We start from the raw sequence: 17,990 nt of genomic DNA, 5'->3' as shown, positions 1-17,990 counted from the left end.
CCCAAGGTCACAACCAGCATGTGCCTGAGCTGTTATTTGAACCTGGGTTATTTAGATAAGGTCATAATGCAGGACCTGCGTTAACTTTCAAAATATTGAATGGATAGTTATTATAAATGAAAACTGTAGCTGAATAAGGCTGGAGAAAGCTTTTCCTTCCCTTTGATTTTTTGTTTTTTTTCCCTGCAAGTCTTGGCTATCTGATCCTAAAGATCCCCTGGGGACCTGAGAAACTCTCACATGAGAACTGGGTGGGGAAGGCCCCGACCTCTGGCCTCTGGAAAGCAACAGTGTGTTTGGGTCTGTAAATGTGCCATAGGAATTTGCCAGGGTTGCCACAGCAAAATACCACAGGCTGCGTGGCTTTACCAGAAATCGACTCCTCATGGTTCTATGGGTTGGAAGACAAAGATCAAGGGGTTGGCATGTTTGGTTTCTCCTGAGGCCTCAGATGGCTTGCAGATGGCTACTTTCTTGTGTCTGCACTGTGTCCTCCTCTGTGTGGGGTCTGTGTCCTTCCTCATCTCTCTATACGGGCACCAGTTGGAGATTAGGGCCCACCCTAAAGACCTCTTTTTAACTTAATCACCTCTTTAAAGACATTATCTCCAAATCTACTCACACTCTGAAGTACTGGGGATTAGGACTTCAACATGTGAATTTGGGGGAGACACACTTCAGTCCAGCATCTTCAGAACAGCATCTACTGTTCCCTAGACAGACGGAGAATTCATTCTCTTTCACATTTCTCTTTGATGGAGAGACAGCAACACTAATATACTTATCAAATTACAAGCTGCTTTTATTCTATAGAGAAAGAAGGACTCCAAACACCTTTGATAAAGGTCTGCTTTGTTCTTCAAAGCCAAGATGCAGCTCAGTTGATACTGAGAAGTCTTCTTAAGGAGAAGCAAATAGAAATCTAGTACAGAGAGGTTAAAGAGGAAAAGGAACCTGGGTCCCAGGGGATCACAATCACAGGAGGAGTCAGCCACGTAATAGTGGAAGGGCAGCATGCTTTGGAGATATCTGAAAAGCAGTATAGAGGCCTTTTACCTAGCAGCTAAGGGAGGGATCTTCTCCTTGTCAACTTCTTATTAAGCCATTAAATCCACAGGTGGGTGGCTTCTTAAAAAAAAAAAAAAAAAAAAGATGTGGAGAAATTAGGAAAGGGTTAGATATACAGCTCTAGTCACACTTTTCTCCCCTACTATAAAAGTATGAGTCTTTTGTATACAGAAAGAAGAATAAAATGCAGGAAAATAAAGAATAACACCTGAAACTAATGTAACATTGTGTGTCAACTCTGCTTCAATTAAAAAAAAAAAAAAAAAAAAAGAATGAAAACAAAAAGGGACCTGGGTGGATGGCTCAGTTAGTTGAGCATCTGACTCTTGGTTTCGGCTCAGGTCATTATCGCAGAGTCCTGAGATCAAGCCCTGAGTCTGGGTCCCTGCTCAGTGGGGAGTCTGCTTGAGATTCTCTTTCCCTCTCCCTCCCCTTCTACTCTTCCCCCTTCTTGCACATGCTTTCTTTCTCTCTCATACATAAATAAATAAGATCCTTTAAAATAATGAAAGTGAGAAAAATTTTAAAAATCCTGTTAATCTTCAGCTTGTCAGAGATAGTCACTCTAAAATACTTTTCAATTTATTTTTCAAAAACAGGATCATCCCACATATACTGCTCTTGGAATCTGTATTTCCACTTATTATATCATAATAAGCCAGACAATGTTTGTCTGGTTTATTTTTGAAAAATTTGTTATTAATCACTGAAAAGAATTCCATCATATAGATGTAGTTGTATTTGTTTAACACATAATTTGTTTAACAGTGACCATGTGGGTTGGAAAAACAAAATTTATCAAAGGAGTGGAAATAATACCAAGCCACATGTGATAAAAGTAATTAATATAATTTTTTACTATAATTTTGGAGTATAGAACAACACAAGGACCTTCCCCACATGAAACCTGGCTCTGACCACACCCCTGCTCTCCTCCTTCTGCACCACTCAACATGAAGCCTAGGTGAGATCCAGCTGTAGAACCAGGTAGAGTGGTCTGGTTCACTAAGAAGTGAGGTGAGCTGTGAATTATGTGGTGTCATTTGTGGGGAGCCATATGCATCTCTTCTAGTTTGATTAGGACAGATGCAATACTTGCTTCATCAGGGTCAGTGAAAGAGGGCAAGGAATGTCTTACCCCTGATGGGGTGGGGCATATGTGTAAAATCACTGTCAGTCTTGAACCTTCAGAATTTCCATGTCTGAGAACTTTAGCCAGAGGGGCCATGACAGCATGGGAAGTGATATTCCTGGAGACCCAGAGCTTTCTAGAAGCCTGTTAAGGGTGTAGACCAGGAGGCTGAGCTCTCGAAGGCACGCTATTCCAACCTGGATCATTTAGGGTCTCGGATAGTTAAGATTTGGAGGGAAGAAGCCATTCTCACCTCCGAATTCTCTCTCAGCCATCTGGGCTGGATGTGGTGCTCCAAGGTTGTTTTATCCTCTCCACTCTGGATTCTGTCCTGCCTTCCTCTAAACCCTCTGAACCTTGGCTGGACTCAGTTCCCAGCTAACCTATTTCTCCTTGTGTTTGAATTCTTATCTCAGTGAATGGTACCACCAATTGTTCAGCTGTCAAAGCTTAGTGAGTTTTGTTTCCTCTCTCACCCTCACAGCCAGCCTAGTTACCAATTCTTGTTGATTTTGCCTGTGGACTTTTTCTGAGACTCTTCCCCTCATCACCAAGCTTAGGAGCATGGCCAGAGCTTAGGGCACCCTGACTCTCCAATCCAGCCTGAACCTCTTGCCAGAGAGGTCTTTGTAATAGAGGTACTGATGTCACACCTGCGTCAAAATGGCCTTTCTGATGCCCCAAACTCTTCAGCATGGGATACAATGATCTTCACAACCTGGCACCCACTTATTATAATCTATTCTTCCAGCATGCCAGTTTACAAGACTTTTCCTAAACATCCTGTGTGTACATGTTACTGTATCTTTGTGGGTCTTCCAACCCAAGTTGGTAAGTTGTCATTTATCCTTCAGGAGCTGGAGCAAATGTGGCCTCTGTAATTTGAAATACATTGTTCCATCCCTTGGGTTCCCTTTGAGCTCTGTATAAGTGTCTTCCCACCTAGACTGTGAACTTCTTGATGGTACCTATCCCTGTACTTACCATGGTGCTCAACGTCAACAGACATTCAACAAATAATTCTTGCATTAGATAAGCCAGTGTTTACAGTTTGTACTTCCTTTGGTACCTATGTACTGTCTTGCAGTCTTTTCATGTATATGAGGTGTGACCAAGCCCCGATGTGACTCATTATTTAATGAGCGTACCAGAATTTATGTAACCAAATAAGAGCTGCTTCCTTCAAGGTCTTCACCTTATGAGACTGGATACTTCGTCCAGTGATGCTGTCGTTGCTCAAAACACCTTTGAGCACCTTTTGGAAACAACTTTGGCATTTGTAGCACTTTCCTTTCAATCTCTGTGGTAGCTTTTTTTGTTTCCATTTATTCAATATTTATTATGTGCTCATCCATCCCCAGGCACCTAGCCGGTGCTGGCTGAAAGATAAGATATATCAGACATTTACTCTGTCTTCAAAGGAGTTTCTGTTTGGTAAAGGAGATAAGATGTGGCCAACCACTGCAATACAAGGTGAAGTGATAAGGCTTTCTGGAGGTTGGATCTGATTTTTGGAGAAAGCCAAAAGTCTTTTGGTTTCAGCCTACCAACAAGGTGAGAGGGGTATGTGGTAACACACTGCTTTAAGCCAACGTACTCCCCACACTTCCAGCGTTTCCAGCACAGCTCTCCCCGGTAACAAGAGGCTAAACTCTCCGGCATGTTCATGTTCCTCTCAAATCCGGGCTCCCACTCCGGTGTCGATGATCTTCCACACACGGCGTCTGGCCAGCTAAAGCTAAGCTCTTTAGCTGGGCAGGTGCTGGATCTTCTTTTCATTTTTGTGTTCACAGCATCTGGGGGACACGGCACATGCCGGGATAAATACTCATCGAGTTCCTGAGCTCTAGAGGGTCTCCCTGAGCCACAAGGACTTCAATGGAGGCGACTGTCCCGTGCGCTTACATTCTTGGAAGGGACAGATCTTCAAGGGACAGACGACCACGACGCACAGCCAGGGCCGGGGGGGCGCGCGTGGGGGCCCTGGCGGCGGGCCCGGTTCCTGCTTCCTGGCTGCCCGGGGCGGGTGTCCTCGGGTGGGAGCCGCGGGAACCGGGCGGGCAGCAGCCCCTCCTGCGCGCCGGGCGCCCGCCCTTCCCCCGCCTCCCGGGACTCGCGCGAGGGGCGCCGGCCGGCAGCGCAGACGCCGAGGGTGCCAGGGTCCCCCAGGGACCCCCAGGGACCCCCCGGCCACGAGGGAGGCTTTGGGCTCCTGGGGCACGCAGTCGGAGCCTCGGCCGGGGGAGGCGGGAGAGGCAGGAGCGGGGGGCGGGGGGCTCGGGGAGCAGGAAGAGAGCCGCGGCCCGAGGGCGCAGGGAGAGCGCGCGGGGAAGCCGCGGAGGCCGGGGGGGGGGGGGGGGGAAGGGCGGAGGGGTCCGCCCCGCGAGCCCCGCCCCGCCCCGCCCCGCCGCCCCCTCCCCCCTCCGCCCAGTCTCCTCCCCGAGGGGCCGGGGGCAGGGCCGCCCCTCCCTGCCTCCCTCCCTCCGTCCCTCAGCTGCGCGCATCTCATACCAGTCCTCATTCCGCACATTCCAGGCTTCCTCCTTTCAAACTCCAGGCCTGGGGGCGGGCAGGGCCCGAGCTCCCGGCTCCCGGCTCCCCGCTCCCGCCGCCCGCGGCTGCGTCCCCCGAGTAAGTGGCGCCCGCCCCGCCCCGCCCCGCCCCTCCCCGCCGCGCGCCCCCCGCCCCGCCCCGCCCCGCCCCGCCCCTCCCCGCCGCGCCCCCCGCCCCCCGCCCCCGCCCCGCCGGCTCCTCGGCCGCGTGCGCCGCCGCTCGGCCTTCCCGCCGCGGACTTCTCGGGCCGGCCCGCGCCCCCGCCGCCTCCCTTCCGCCGCCGGCCCCGCGCTCCCTTCCTCTCCCGTTGACTCACTCCTCCAGGAATAGGGAGCTCCCGTGCTTTCCCGTCAGTCCCATTCTGGGAAAACTCCTCCCTCGGCGCGCTCCGCTCCGCTCCTCTCGGCTGCGCTCCTCTCGGCTCCGCTGCGCCCGGCCCTGCCCGGCCCTGCCCGGCCCTGCCCGGCCCTGCCCGGCGCCCCAGCCCCGGCGGCGGCGAAGCGGGTGCGGGTCGGCGCGGGGTGGGCTCCGGCCGCCGCCCGCCCTGCTCCCTGCGCGGCCGCCCTGGTCCCGCCGGGCGCCCCGCGGACCCCGTGGAGCCGGCTGAGCGCGCCCGCCCGCCCGCACCCTGGGACCGGTAAGGCTGCGGCGCGGGCCCTGGGGCGCCCAGGGCGGCGGGCGGGCGCGGGGGGCCGGGCGGGAAGCGGCGTCCCGGGGACCCGGCCTCGTCTCCGCCGGACCCTGCGGGCCTGCAAGCGCGGGCCGCGGCGGTAGTGGGCGCGGGAGGAGCCCCGACCCCCTGGCCGCGCTCCCCGGGGCTGGAGAAGCGCCGTCCTCCGCGGTGGGGACCAGCCCGGGGGAGCGCTCCCGGGCCCCGGCGCACGGTCCCGAGGGACACGGGCTCCCTGCTCGTGTGTGTTAAGGGGATTCGGTCGCACACGGTGGCGGGCTGCGGAGTTGCTGTGACCGCCCGCCGTCCCGTCCCGTCCCGTCCCGTCCCGGCTCCGGGCTCCGGGCTCCGGGTGTAGGTGAGGATGCTGTGTGTTCACGGTGACTCACCTCGGCGGCCAGTAGGCGTGTTTGTTTGTGTTGAACGTGAGTGTGTTTCCACTCGGGAACAGTGCTCTCTGAGAGTCTGAGTGTCCCTGAGTCCTTGTGCAATGCCGCGGCTCTGCGTGTGCATCTCTGTGAGGTACTAGGCTCTGGGCATGACTGTCACCCCCCCCCCCCCCCCCCCGCCTGACGGTGGGCAAGGGACCGTGTCCCTGGCTGGATGCGTGCAGGAGTAATCCGACTGTGGCTGTTGGAGTGCGCGGCCCGGGCCCCACTCGCCCTGGACTGGGCAGAGCTGGCAGGAAGCTGTCCGCACCTGCCTCTTCCAGGCAGCGCGTTTCTGAGGGAGAGCGGGTCCTGTTCTTGCCCGAAACGCTCTAAGGGAGCTCGCTGGTAGAAGGGCTAAAGGAAGCTGAGATCTTTGTCTTGCGGTGGTGGGACCGGTTGTTGATAGTGAGGACTGGGGATGTTTTCCAGACAGTCTTGAATCTTGAGAGGTGTGTAACCAGTGCTTTTCTCGTTGGCCCCAAGGACAAAGAGAATGGATGTATACCAGCCTGAACCACCTTCTGCTGGTCCAGCTTTCCTTGGCGCCAGCTACCCAGCAATCAAATGGAAGACTCCTAATTCTTTACGATTTGCTAGATCACTCTACACTTTGCTGTGGGAAGGAAGAGGAGCAGCTGGGTGCATGCTTTAGTGCCAGCTGGGGGTCGGGGGGCAGGGCTGCCTCTGATTTGCTAGTTGACCTGTGGGAAGACCCTCCTGGGTGTCTCAGTTTCCCCATTTCTCTCTTTCTTTCTTTTGGGTTTTACCATACGAAATATTTTTGAGGCAGGAACTGCGTAAGGAGGGAGCCATGACTGTCCAGGAGGTTAGCAGAAGTGACAGCCTGTGCTGGTGTTGGTAAGGGGCACAGGCACAGCTGGCACTGCTTTCCTCTCTCCTCATTCCCACAACAAGCACAAGCTGATGGGAGCATCATGTTGAGGACTTCTTGGAAGAAAGGAACAAGACACTCACAGGAGGGATCCCCGGGTGGCCCAGCGGTTTAGCGCCCGCCTTTGGCCCAGGGTGCGATCCTGGAGACCCGGGATCGAATCCCACGTCGGGCTCCTGGTGCATGGAGCCTGCGTCTCCCTCTGCCTGTGTCTCTGCCTCTCTCTCTCTCTGTGACTATCATAAAAAAAAAAAAAAGACACCCACAGGGGTACGGACTGGGAGCTGCTCCTCTGTGCACCCTGAGGGTGGAGATGTTTTGGTGGGAGGCACCTCACCTTCTCACCTGTTGGGACCAGGTGTGTGGCTGGGGCTTTGAGGGCTTCGGGTCTAAAGGCAGCATTGATGGAATAGACAAGTGCAGATTTGGGGCCAGACATACCGCCTCACAAATCCTTGCAGTCACTTAGGACTGTTAAGGCGGGCATTCAGGCTTAGTTTCCTGATGAGTGATATGGGAGGGGGTAGTTAATATCTATCCAGAATGTTTGTTGTGAAAATTCAGTGTTTGCCAAGTGCCTAGCACAGTGCATGGCCCATTCCAGACTCAGCAGCCAGCGTTTCCTCAGTTTATTTCAGAAAGGACTTCTTTTTTCCTAAAAACTTCTCTGAACATCCTTTGACAAACCCTGTTCATTTGTCATTTGTGTTTACTTAACAAACATGAAATGAGTGTTTGCCATAGGCCGAGACCTGTATGATCTTCATCCTTAGACACATGATAGCTAGTGGCCCATTTGGAGGTGGGGGCAAGGCTCTGTCTGGGGAGCACAGGGTCCACAAGTCCTTTCCTCTGATATCAGTTTTGTCATGCCAGGGTGAACCTGCTGAATGTCATTGGACACACTGATGTTAGCATCTAACTCATTTTGTTCATTCATTCATTCATTCATTCATTCAAGATCTTATTTATTTATTTATTTGAAAGAGCATGAGCAGGGGGAGGGACAGAGGGAGAGGGAAAAGGAGACTCCCCACTGAGCAGGGAGCCTGATGTGGGGCTCCATCCCAGGACCCCAAGATCATGACCTAAGCCTGAGCCAAAGGCAGACAGTTCACAGACTGAGCCACCCAGGCACCCCTAACTCCCTAATTTTATTTATTTTTAAAGATTTTATTTATTTATTCATGTGGGCACAGAGAGAGAGGCAGAGACCCAGGCAGAGGGAGAAGCAGGCTCCCAGGAAGGAACCCGATGTGGGACTTGATCCCGACCCCAGGATCATGCCCCAAGCCAAAGGCAGATGCTCACCACTGAGCCACCCAGGCATCCCTAATGCCCTCATTTTAAAGACGGGGAAACTGAGCCCCTAGTGAGACAGTAACTTGCGTTAAGATCACATAATTGCAGTGAGTCAGAACTGAGACTAGAGTCCACTCCGTTCTCACTTCGCATTCTATCTCCTCCTCTGTGGGTCCCGATGCTTGGACCCCCTAGCAACCCTCATCGGACAAGTGTGGAGGCTGGAACAGTCTGGCTTGGTCACATCTCCCATCTTGAGTCTTGGATAGGAGGTAGTAATATTCCCTTCCGTCCAAGCAGAGAGCACAGAGCTGTAGTCGGAGAATGCCAACTTTGGAGGGGGCCCTCAAGGGGTCTTTAAATGCACCTCCTTTTTCCTCACCGGTTTGTACATTAGTCAGGTGGAGAAGGGTCTCCCTATCTTTCTCAATCTCTTGGGATGCAAATGTCGCAACATCCCTTGGCTTCTCCACTCTGGAGTCTTGCACTGGTGACCCTCCTAGAGCAATACTTGTTGCCTCATCAGTGGCTCCTCTCCTCCTTCTTGGTGGAAGTGGAGGACATGGGTCACTAGCTTTGCTCCGTGGCCTTTCCTATAGTTGAGGTCAGTCTGAGGGGAGCGGGAAATTCAGGGCTTGCAAGGGTGGCTTTACCTTGCCTGTCTTGCTTTGCCCCCCATGACCCTTTGTTGGCAGGGGTTTGGACGACAGCTCCCTTTAAAGCTCTGAAATTGGAGCTGAACAGCTGCTCTCCCATGCCCCCCCTCCTTCCTCTGGGGCTTTAACCAGTGCAGGGGCCCAGGTGGAGGTGGGGGCAGGGCTTTGTCACTGGGCAGTGCGGTCTCCAACTCTGTGTTCTAATTCCAGCTTTGCCTTGACCTCTTCTGAAACAACAGTTCTTCCCTTGCTTTTGGTTTTTCCATTTAGATATTAGGGAGATTCTAATCACCTCCTGGGTGATAGGATCCTGCGGCCTTCAGCTGGTAGCGATTGGATCTTTGCTTGGGAACATTTCCACTGGAGCTCCAGTCCCTGAGATGGAAGCCCACAGCCTCCTGCCTTTAATACAAGCAGGCCCCTGGAAAGGCAGGAGGGTGGGCCCAGCTCCCTGTAGTGTGGGCCAGCTCCATCACGGTGCTGAGGGTAGGCGGGCCCCTATGGGTGGGGACCCAGCTTCCTTTGACCCAAACTTCATAGGAACAATAGACTTCAGAGGAGTCACCATGGGCAGGAAATGGGAGCTGTGCTAAGGCAGGGTGACCCTCCTGTGGGATGAGATTGCATATCCGGCCAAAAGGAAAGGCAGGGTGTTGGGGGCAGTGCAAAGGGCACTGGGGAGGGCTGATGACACATAGGGTGGGCCTGTCCTTCCAAGGGGGCCCTTGACTCACAGTGAAACCTGAGCTGCTTAGAGCCCATTATTTGGTAGAGCAGTCTGCTTTGTGTCTTCGCAGTAAAAGTGTTGTGGTGTTTGCCAGCGTCTGCGTATGCCAAGCTCACTCCTGCCAGCACCATGAATTCCCCTTCCCTTCAAGCCCTTGAGAGGTCTTCGTGAATTGTCCTGGCTGGGATAAAAGGCTAGTTTTGTTTCTTCCTGGCTGATCTCCATCTTGGCTTTGAGCCTTGAGTAATAGTTGACGAGGGAGGCAATTTGTTCAGTAGGCAGAGCTCTGGGTGGGGAGGCAACAGGCCTGGGTCAGCTGGACAACATAAAGGGATTTTTTTAGCTACAGTCAGAGCCAGAAGACAACCAGAACAGGCAGAGGGAGATTCCTGCTTGAAGCATGTGGTGGAACGTTCTTGGAGGCAGAGCACACTTATCTTGCCTTTCTCTCTGTAAGGAGAGAACCGACTTGGGGAGAATGCTCGGGAGCAGAGGAGCGGGCTTTGGGAGAAGGGAGACATTGCACCGAGTTGCCTTTTGTAAATTCAGGTGGCCAGGTTCTTACACATCAGGTTTTGGGGTCCTGATAGCAGCTGCAGGAATGAGTACAGAATCACTCTAGGTTCTAGGAGGAGTCCTGACAAATGAGAGTGGGGGAGGTAAGGGTGACAAAATAATAACTGCTGTCCTGATTTATTTTTCCATAATGTGACGAGATCCTGGAAGTGGCAGGCTGGTAAGCTGCTTATTGACGAGGGGACTCCAGAATGGCTTTGAGAGAGTTACTTGCTAACACAGTCACTCTGCCAGGTCTTGGAAACATCATCTAGTCAAGGTGGAAGAATGTTTAGTAAGGACTTTGAGTCTCATGATTTTTCTTGGGTTCAAGAGAAATAAATAAGATCTAGCTGCTGCAGCAGTAAGATAGATTTGTAGCTGGTTGAAAGGCTGCCCTGGCTGTTTATACTCAGCTCATGTCACCATTGAGGGTGGAAGGTCTCTACTGATGGGCAGTTCTGTGGTGTTTAGGATAACAAGCATATTGGATGACAGAACCAGGATTCAAAATCAAAGAAGAAAAAAATGGTACATAATGCCACAACTCAGGGATGAACACAATTAATATTTTGGTATATATCCCTCCAAATTTGTGTTCATGCAAATAAGTTTATATATTTTATTTTTTAAAAGATTTCATTTATTTATTCATGAAAGACACAGAGAGAGAGGCAGAGACATAGGCAGAGGGATAAGCAGGCTCCCTGTCGGGGAGCCCAGTGTGGAACTCGATTCCAGGACCTCAGGATGGCAACCTGACCCAAAGGCAAACACTCAACCAGTGAGCCACCCAGGTGCCCCAAATTTATATATTTTAACATAATTGCAATTATGTTCTATCCTTTTTTTCCTACTGAATACTATATAGTAAGTAATATCCCATATCATAAAACATAATTTAAATCCATAATTAGAAGGATCTGGATAATATTACCGTATATGAATATACCGTAATTCCTTTAACTGCACACTATTAAACACTTTTGAAAGTTGTATTCAAAAAAAAAAAAAGAAAGTTGTATTCAATTTTTAGCCATTAAAAAATTACCTGACATTGAGTAATGTTAAGTAAATAAATATACTTAATTTCAAATGAACTCGAATAGATTTAATTATAAAATTCTGCATTTACGTATGTATAGAATAGGAACTTCCTATCAATTCTTAGGGGAAAAAACTTGGGGTTTTGGTTGATGAAGGAAGAGGAAGGGAAACGAGCATTTATTAAGTGTCTATCAGGTGCCAATTCTAGACATTTCTGCCTACATCACCTCATTTAATTTTCATGGCAGCCCTATGAGATAGGGTTTGCTGGTTTGATTCTGTTTTGTTTTTTAAAATCTACTTTACAGAAGAGGAGGAAGATCACACAGAGGTGAATTCTAGTGTTGGAGTTTGAACCCAGGTCCACATGACTTTTCCCACTGCCCTGTTAAATCCTGAGCCTGTGCAGGCCTGTGATGTGGTGGGGTCTGCATCAAGGAAGACCTTAGTCCAGTAGGCTCTGCAGTGCTCTGGCCATGTTGGGAGCCGTGTCTAGTTTTGAAGGGTGGATACACCCTGGCCTGTTAAGTACTGAGCATGCTGATATTGTGAGTGCTCCATGTTATGTCTTAGCAGAAGAAGGAGGATGGGAGGTCGGACGGAACCTGTCCCATCCTCTGCTGTCATTTCTCACTGCCAGAAGGCAGGCTGTCTTTGCAGGAGTACAGATCAGGTCCATGTGATCTGAAGTCACTGTAGCACTACATAGACCTACGGAATTTCATGGTGTAGAACGATGTAGGTAGAGCTTGCTAGGGCGGCTTTGGAGGAGGTTTCTGCAGTGGGTGGGAAACTGCACCAGATGACCTGTAGGGCTTCTACCTCCTTCATGTGGTCCCTGGGCCTGTGCCGCAGGTGGGGATTGCAGGTAGGGATTGCCCTAGGCGTTGAGGGAGAGATTTTTCCCACCTTGAAATTCTGAGATTCCTGCTGGGCGGAGGTAAAGATAAGCTGTCTCCAAAGCTGGGGGCAAGGTGGAGAGATGTGGGGTGGGAAGAGGCAGCATCTGAGCAGTTGAAGAAGACAGAATGGGGAGTTGTAGGAATTATTGCCTGGCTCCCTATCACCTTTGTACAGGCTGAATGAGCAGGTGTGAGGCGCAGGCTGCACCCTGAGGCTGGGGCAGGGGAAGAGGAGCGCCGCGTGGGGTAGTGGCTGCAAAGCACAGACTCCAGAGCCATACTGCCTACTAGAACTATAATGTTAAGTCGCATAGGTAATTTTAAGTTCTCTAGGAGCCACTTTTAAAAAGTAAAAAACAAATTAGTAAAATGAATTTTAATAATATATCGAACAGTGATGTCTAAAATATTATCATTTAAATGTGCCATCAGTAGTAAAAAAAAAATAGTAATGAGATAGTTTATATTTTTTTCATACAAAGTATCGGGAATCCAGGGTACATTTTAGAGTTAACAGCACATCTTGATTTGTACTAGCTGTTCTTCAAGTGCTCAATGGCCACATGGTGGTGGTGGCTAGAGTTTGGACGGTACAGCTTTATAGCTAGCCTGCCTGGGTTTGATTCCCATTTCTGCCACTTATCAGGCTGTGTGGCCTTGTGCAAGTTATCTACCTGCACTGTGTCTTATTTGCCCCCTCTGCAAGTTGAGGAAAATAATAGAACCAACTTCATATGTTTGATGTGAAGGTTAAATTAGTAAATATTTGCAATGTGCTTAGTTTCTTACCTGACACATATTAAACACTATATGAGTGTTTATCAAATAAATGACCCATGTATTATCCTTAAACTCTGGACAGGCTAAGTTGTAAGAAGCAGGCTAGATATGCTGGGAAGAACCCAATCCTGGGGTGTCCCTAAGTGTAGGGTGTGCCTGTACCTCACAATTCTACATTATGAAATTGCCTTCAGATCAGATGGATCTAATCTACTCTTGCTGAAAAGGAGGCCCGCCTTCTGGAAATGGAAGAAATGTCAGCACCTGTATGATAAGACAGGTTCTGGGCAGCCCAGGTGGCTCAGGGTGGCTCAGCGGTTTAGCACTGCCTTCAGCCCAGGGAGTGATCCTGGAGACCCAGGATCGAGTCCCACGTTGGGCTCCCTGCATGGAGCCTGCTTCTCCCTCTGCCTGTGTCTCTGCCTCTCTCTGTATGTGTCTCTCATGAATAAATAAATAAAAATCTTAAAAAAAAAAAAAAAAGACAGGGTCTGATCCTTTAACAGGTGTGTCCTGAGCATCTGTCCTGCTTGGGGCTTGGTGGTGTGGAAGAAACAGAAGCATCCTCCAAAATGCTCCATTATAAATTGCATGACCTCAAGTTGGAATGGGGGGTGAGGTCACCTCCAGCACTTGGAGGTTTAAGCAGTAGTCATGCTGCTTATGCAAGAGAGGAAGCAGAGCTGTATTAATGGCTCCTGATACCCTCCTGAGAACTCTGCCAGTCCCAGCACTGCCAGCTTGCCTCGCTTGGCATCAGCCCCCTCCACCTCCACCTGCACCTGCCCTCAGCCACACTCCACAGTGGTCACAGAGCACCCACTGTGTGCTTGGCACTGTGCCAGGAGCAGTGGGCAAAATGTGGAATGGAAGGCCTGGTCCCTGTCTTCAGGGAGTTTGCAATCCAGCAAGGAGACAGACTGAGGAGCAAATGCTAAAAGCCCACAAGATTGAAGAAGGGCTGGTTAGAAGCACAAACTAGTGCTGAGGGGGTGCCTGGTAAAGGGGATTCATTCTAATGGGGCTGTGAGGGGTCAGGAAGGCTTCTCGGTGGAGGAGGCACTTGGGCTGGCTTTGAAGGGTGGGTAGGGTTTGAGTAGCTGTGTGTGTGTGCGCGCGCGCTCTTGCCAGAGCAAGAGGTGGGGGGAGAAACAGGGAGGGAGGGAGAAATACAGGGGGAAGATGGGAAAAGTGATTTCAGAGTCATGGTCATGAAATTAGAGGAGGAGAGGTAACTGGGCTTTATGAGTGAGGTGGATTTGAACCAGGTCCTCTGGGCAGAAAAGGAGGACTTTAAAAAAATTCATTTTTAAATTCACACACGGCAAAATTTACTCTCTGGTATACTGTTATATGGGTTTTGACAAATGCAAAGCATTCGGTATTCCCTAGCTCCATCTCCCTCAAAGATTCCCTCATGCTGCTGCCCCTTGGTTGTTTGTCCCCCTCCCTCCTGCTGCCCATCCCCTGAGGACATGGATCTGTCCACTCCTGTCATTGTGCCTTTCCAAGAATATCAGATGGAATCGTGCAGTATGTAGCTTTTGGGTCTTCTGCTTTCACTCAGCATGATGCCTTGACTCATCCAGTGGCGTTTATCAGTAGCCCGTTCCTTTTTATTGCTGTGTAGTGTTCCATTATGTGGCTATACTGCAGTGTGCTTATCCATTCATTGGTGGAAGGGCTTTTTTTTTTTTTTTTTTTTTTTTTTTTTGTGGAAGGGCTTTAGCTTGTTTCCAGCCTGTGTTGATTTTGAATAAAGCTGCTGTCAACATCTGTGTACAGGTTCCTATGTGAACACAGGCTTTCATTTCTCTTGGGTTAGTACCCAGGAGTGGGATTATTGGTTCACACGGTAGTATGTGTGCAGTGGTTGAAGGCACTGCCAAGCTGTTTGCCCACATATACCACTTTGTATTTCTACCAGCAAAGCAAGACTTCTGTTGCTCCATATCTTCAACAGCAACTTGGTACTGTTGGCTTTTTTTTCTTTGACATTCTAATTGCTGTGTAGTGGCATCTCAATATGTTTTTTTTTTTTTTCATTATGGTTTTAATTTGCATTTCCTTAATGGCTGGTGATGTTGAACATTTTTTTATACAACTCTTTTGATGAAATGTCTACCCAAATCTTTGGCCTATTATCTCTTTTGATGGTTATGTTTTGAGAGTTCTCTAATCTGGATACAAGTCCCCTGTCAGATATGCGATTTACACATTTTTGGAGAAAATTCACTTAAGGAGAAAATCTCCAGAAGATGGTGGGTGTGCGGGACTCTGAAAGCAAGGAAGGAATTGGATGTCCTGAGCCTTCGCCTTTCTTTCTGGGGACCCAGGTGAGGCAGGGGGTGGGGAATACCTAGAGAATGACCTGTGAAAAAGAAAAGAGGAGGAGGAAGGACAGGGCCTTCTATGAAGTTCTTTTCCTGGCTTAGCTCCTGCCATAGAGTATGCTTCCAAATAGGCAAACAGGTGGCTTCTTGGTTTGCTAGGTACCTGGTCTACTCCTCATGGCTCTTGGTTCAGGCTGGGCCAGCCCTATCTAGAACAACAAATGCTTGTGCCCAGTCGGTTATCAACCAATTACATGTTTCCTTGTTTCCAAAGTGGATGATCATGCATTCTGGAATGGGAGGTGGGGTGATTATTGGGCCTGCAGGGGTAAGCCACTGGGTAGGTGTGTGCCTGGTGCGATAGAGAATCGGTGTGGTGAGATTTCTGGGTCAGGGTGGATCCTCTGTGATGGTGACCTCAGCCTAGGGTCTAAGGGCTTTGGGTCATTACAGTCTCCAGAGCAGTGCAGTCTGCATCTCTGTCCCTGTCCAGGCAGGGTGGCTCTGAGGCAGAAGAACAGGTCTGTGCAAGATAACCAAGGTTAGAATAGGTACTGCCTCCTGCCTCTTGTCCAAACCCAGTCTACCCTGTCCCCTGCTTCTGTGTCCTGGCAACCATGGCACTGTCCAGGTGCTGGACCCTTCATTCTTTTCTGGGGGCTGGCCTTTTCCAGGGACGATGAGGGTTTACGGGTGGAGAGAGGCCTTCAGGAACTACGTGGGTTCCCCAGAGCTCCCTTGAGGGGCTGTTCCCCAGCTCTGAGAGCTCCTGCCTGGGCAGGGTGTGCACCCCGAGCCCCCAGCTCTGGTGCCTGGTGCTGCTTGGGGCCCAGGGTGGTCATAGCCTCAGGTCTTGCCAGGGTAGGGTACGGTCATGTAAAGCAGCTGATTGGGGCAAACCCACCCCAGGCTGGGGAAAACAAGCATCTGTTGAGCAGCATATCAGGCTCATGGGCTCACGTCAGGAAGTTGGTTCTGTCACTGCCCAGGGGAAATCACGATTTGATGGGATTCAGGAGGAGGTGTGTTAGGCAAAGACTCCCGAGTTCTGGGATCTACTTTGAGATCTGAATTTTCATAGGACAGACCCACTTAAAGTGAAGTCAGCTAGTTTGGTTCATTACTTCTGCCTCTCTAGAACTTTTGTGACCTTTGCTTTATTTTAGAATCCTGAAGGAAGGCCCCAAGGAGAAAAACGTGCAAGCCTTATTCGCCTCATCTTAAAAAAAAAAGTTAATAGTCTCACCCTCCCACCCCCAAATGCCTTTATTATTATTATTATTATTATTATTATTATTAATTTATTTTTAGCAGTTGGGGTTTACAGAAAAGTTGAACAAAAAACAGAGTTTCTTTCCCTTTCCCCACTTAATCCCATTATTGACATCCTGCACTGGTGTGGCATATTTCTTACATTGATGAGCCTATATTGATACATGATTATTAACTAAAGGCCATAGTTTACATTTGGGGTTCACTCTGTGTTGTGTATTCTGTAGGTTTTGACAAATACGAATGTCATGTCTACTATTACACTATCATACAGAATAGTTTCACTGCCCTAAGATGCCCTGTGCTCCATACATCCCCCCATTGATCCTTATCCAGAATGTCCTGTGATTGTGATCATATAGTGTGTGTGTAGCCTTCTCAGATTGGCTTTGGATTGACTTGCACTTAGCAGTATATGCCCTTAGGATTCCTTTTGGTGACTTGGTAGCTCATTTCTTCTTATCTCTGAATGATATTCTACTCTCCCCACCTTCTCTTTGTGTGAGTGGGGATACTGAGGTCCAGATAGGGGAAGTGAATCTGTGGTGGGGCTGAGCCTGGAGCCAGGTTTGCCTTCCTTTGAGGGCCTGTTTGGAGGGGCTTCTGTGCAAGTGTTGTACTCGGGCCTCAAGCCCTATCACCACTTCATCAGCCTCTTTAGTGGCTCTGGGGCCAGCCCTAGGGAGTGGAGGCCGAGGGCCACCCATTTGCTGTGACCCACTTCCTGGATGTGTGAGGGCCAGGCCCCTTCCAAGGATGTGGGTGTCTGGGGCAGAGTCCCAGGTCCAGCTCCTGCTGTCCCCTGGGGTTGGAGGTTCTGGGGAATGGGTGGAGGACTTGAGGCTGTATCCACTTACCTCCCTCTTCATGTCTGAGTTACCCACTGCCCCTCCCTGTTGAGGCTTGTCCCACCGGCTGCCCCCTCTCTGCCCTTACCTCCTGTGCCCCTCATTACTCCTGCCCCTCTCCACTCCAGTGCGTCCCAGAGGGAATGGCTCCTACCTCCCTTGCCCCCTGCTGTCATTCTGCCAAGAATCACGAATGCTTGAGAGCCCTCCTGAGAGCCAGTTTCTGTGTCTGCACATGGGACACACGATTACACTCAGTCCTCGCTGCAGCCCCAGGAGGAGATAACATTATTGCCTCTGGAATGTATTTGGGGGGACCGGCTCAGAGAGGTCAATAGCTTGCTCAAGGATAATGGCCATTTGGAGGCCCAGCCAGGATCTGAGCCAGGCCTCTGCCTCTGGAGCCCAGATGGGCACCTCTGCCCCATAACACCCCTCTTCTGGCCTGGCAGGTCAGCTCTCTGTGACTCATTCCTTCTGACACACTGGTGGGAGGGTGGGGTCCTGCTTTGCCTTTTCTCTCTTCCCTCCCCCTGTCCTGTCAAGGAACAAGGTGTGATAAGTGTCTTCACACTGTGAGGTTGGTGAGGGTGGTGGTGGTGGGGGGTGCAGGCCTACTGTGCTGTGTTCCTGATTCTTTACCTATTTTGTCTCTGCCTTTCATCTCTGTCAGGCCAGGCTTCTTCTCTCTTTTTGAGAGATCAGGAAACAGAAGCTTTGGGGGGTTCCTGATAGAACAAGTTCCTGATTGGCCTCATAGCTGGTTAAGAGGTGGATTTTCCTTCAGATCATGTGACTGAAGCTTCTTCAGTGGATCGGGCT

At 50.4% G+C, this 17,990-nt stretch overlaps 1 protein-coding gene and 1 long non-coding RNA gene across 5 annotated transcripts in view; one reads left to right on the top strand and one right to left on the bottom strand.

Annotated features, from left to right (window-relative positions):
- Positions 1-778: 778 nt before the first annotated feature.
- On the bottom strand, positions 779-4,815 carry LOC144297414 (uncharacterized). Its single transcript, XR_013364445.1, has 2 exons — positions 4,712-4,815; positions 779-3,996 (listed from the first exon to the last, which is right to left on the bottom strand). It is a non-coding gene; the product is annotated as an uncharacterized LOC144297414 (long non-coding RNA).
- A 448-nt stretch (positions 4,816-5,263) lies between these two features.
- The window catches only part of TEAD4 (TEA domain transcription factor 4), a 64,005-nt gene continuing 51,278 nt past the window's right edge, over positions 5,264-17,990 (top strand). For 3 of the 4 annotated variants that reach the window (XM_077871441.1, XM_077871442.1, XM_077871440.1), the window contains exon 1: positions 5,264-5,390. The gene's annotated coding sequence lies outside the window, so the exon portion shown is untranslated. The remainder of the gene's footprint in view (positions 5,391-17,990) is intronic. The other variant, XM_077871443.1, reaches the window with a different exon arrangement.

The sequence above is a fragment of the Canis aureus genome, chromosome 25 (assembly GCF_053574225.1).
Source record: "Canis aureus isolate CA01 chromosome 25, VMU_Caureus_v.1.0, whole genome shotgun sequence".
Taxonomy (NCBI): domain Eukaryota; kingdom Metazoa; phylum Chordata; class Mammalia; order Carnivora; family Canidae; genus Canis; species Canis aureus.
The sequence above is the reverse complement of the archived record's forward strand: the minus strand, read 5'-3'. Positions and strand labels throughout refer to the sequence as shown.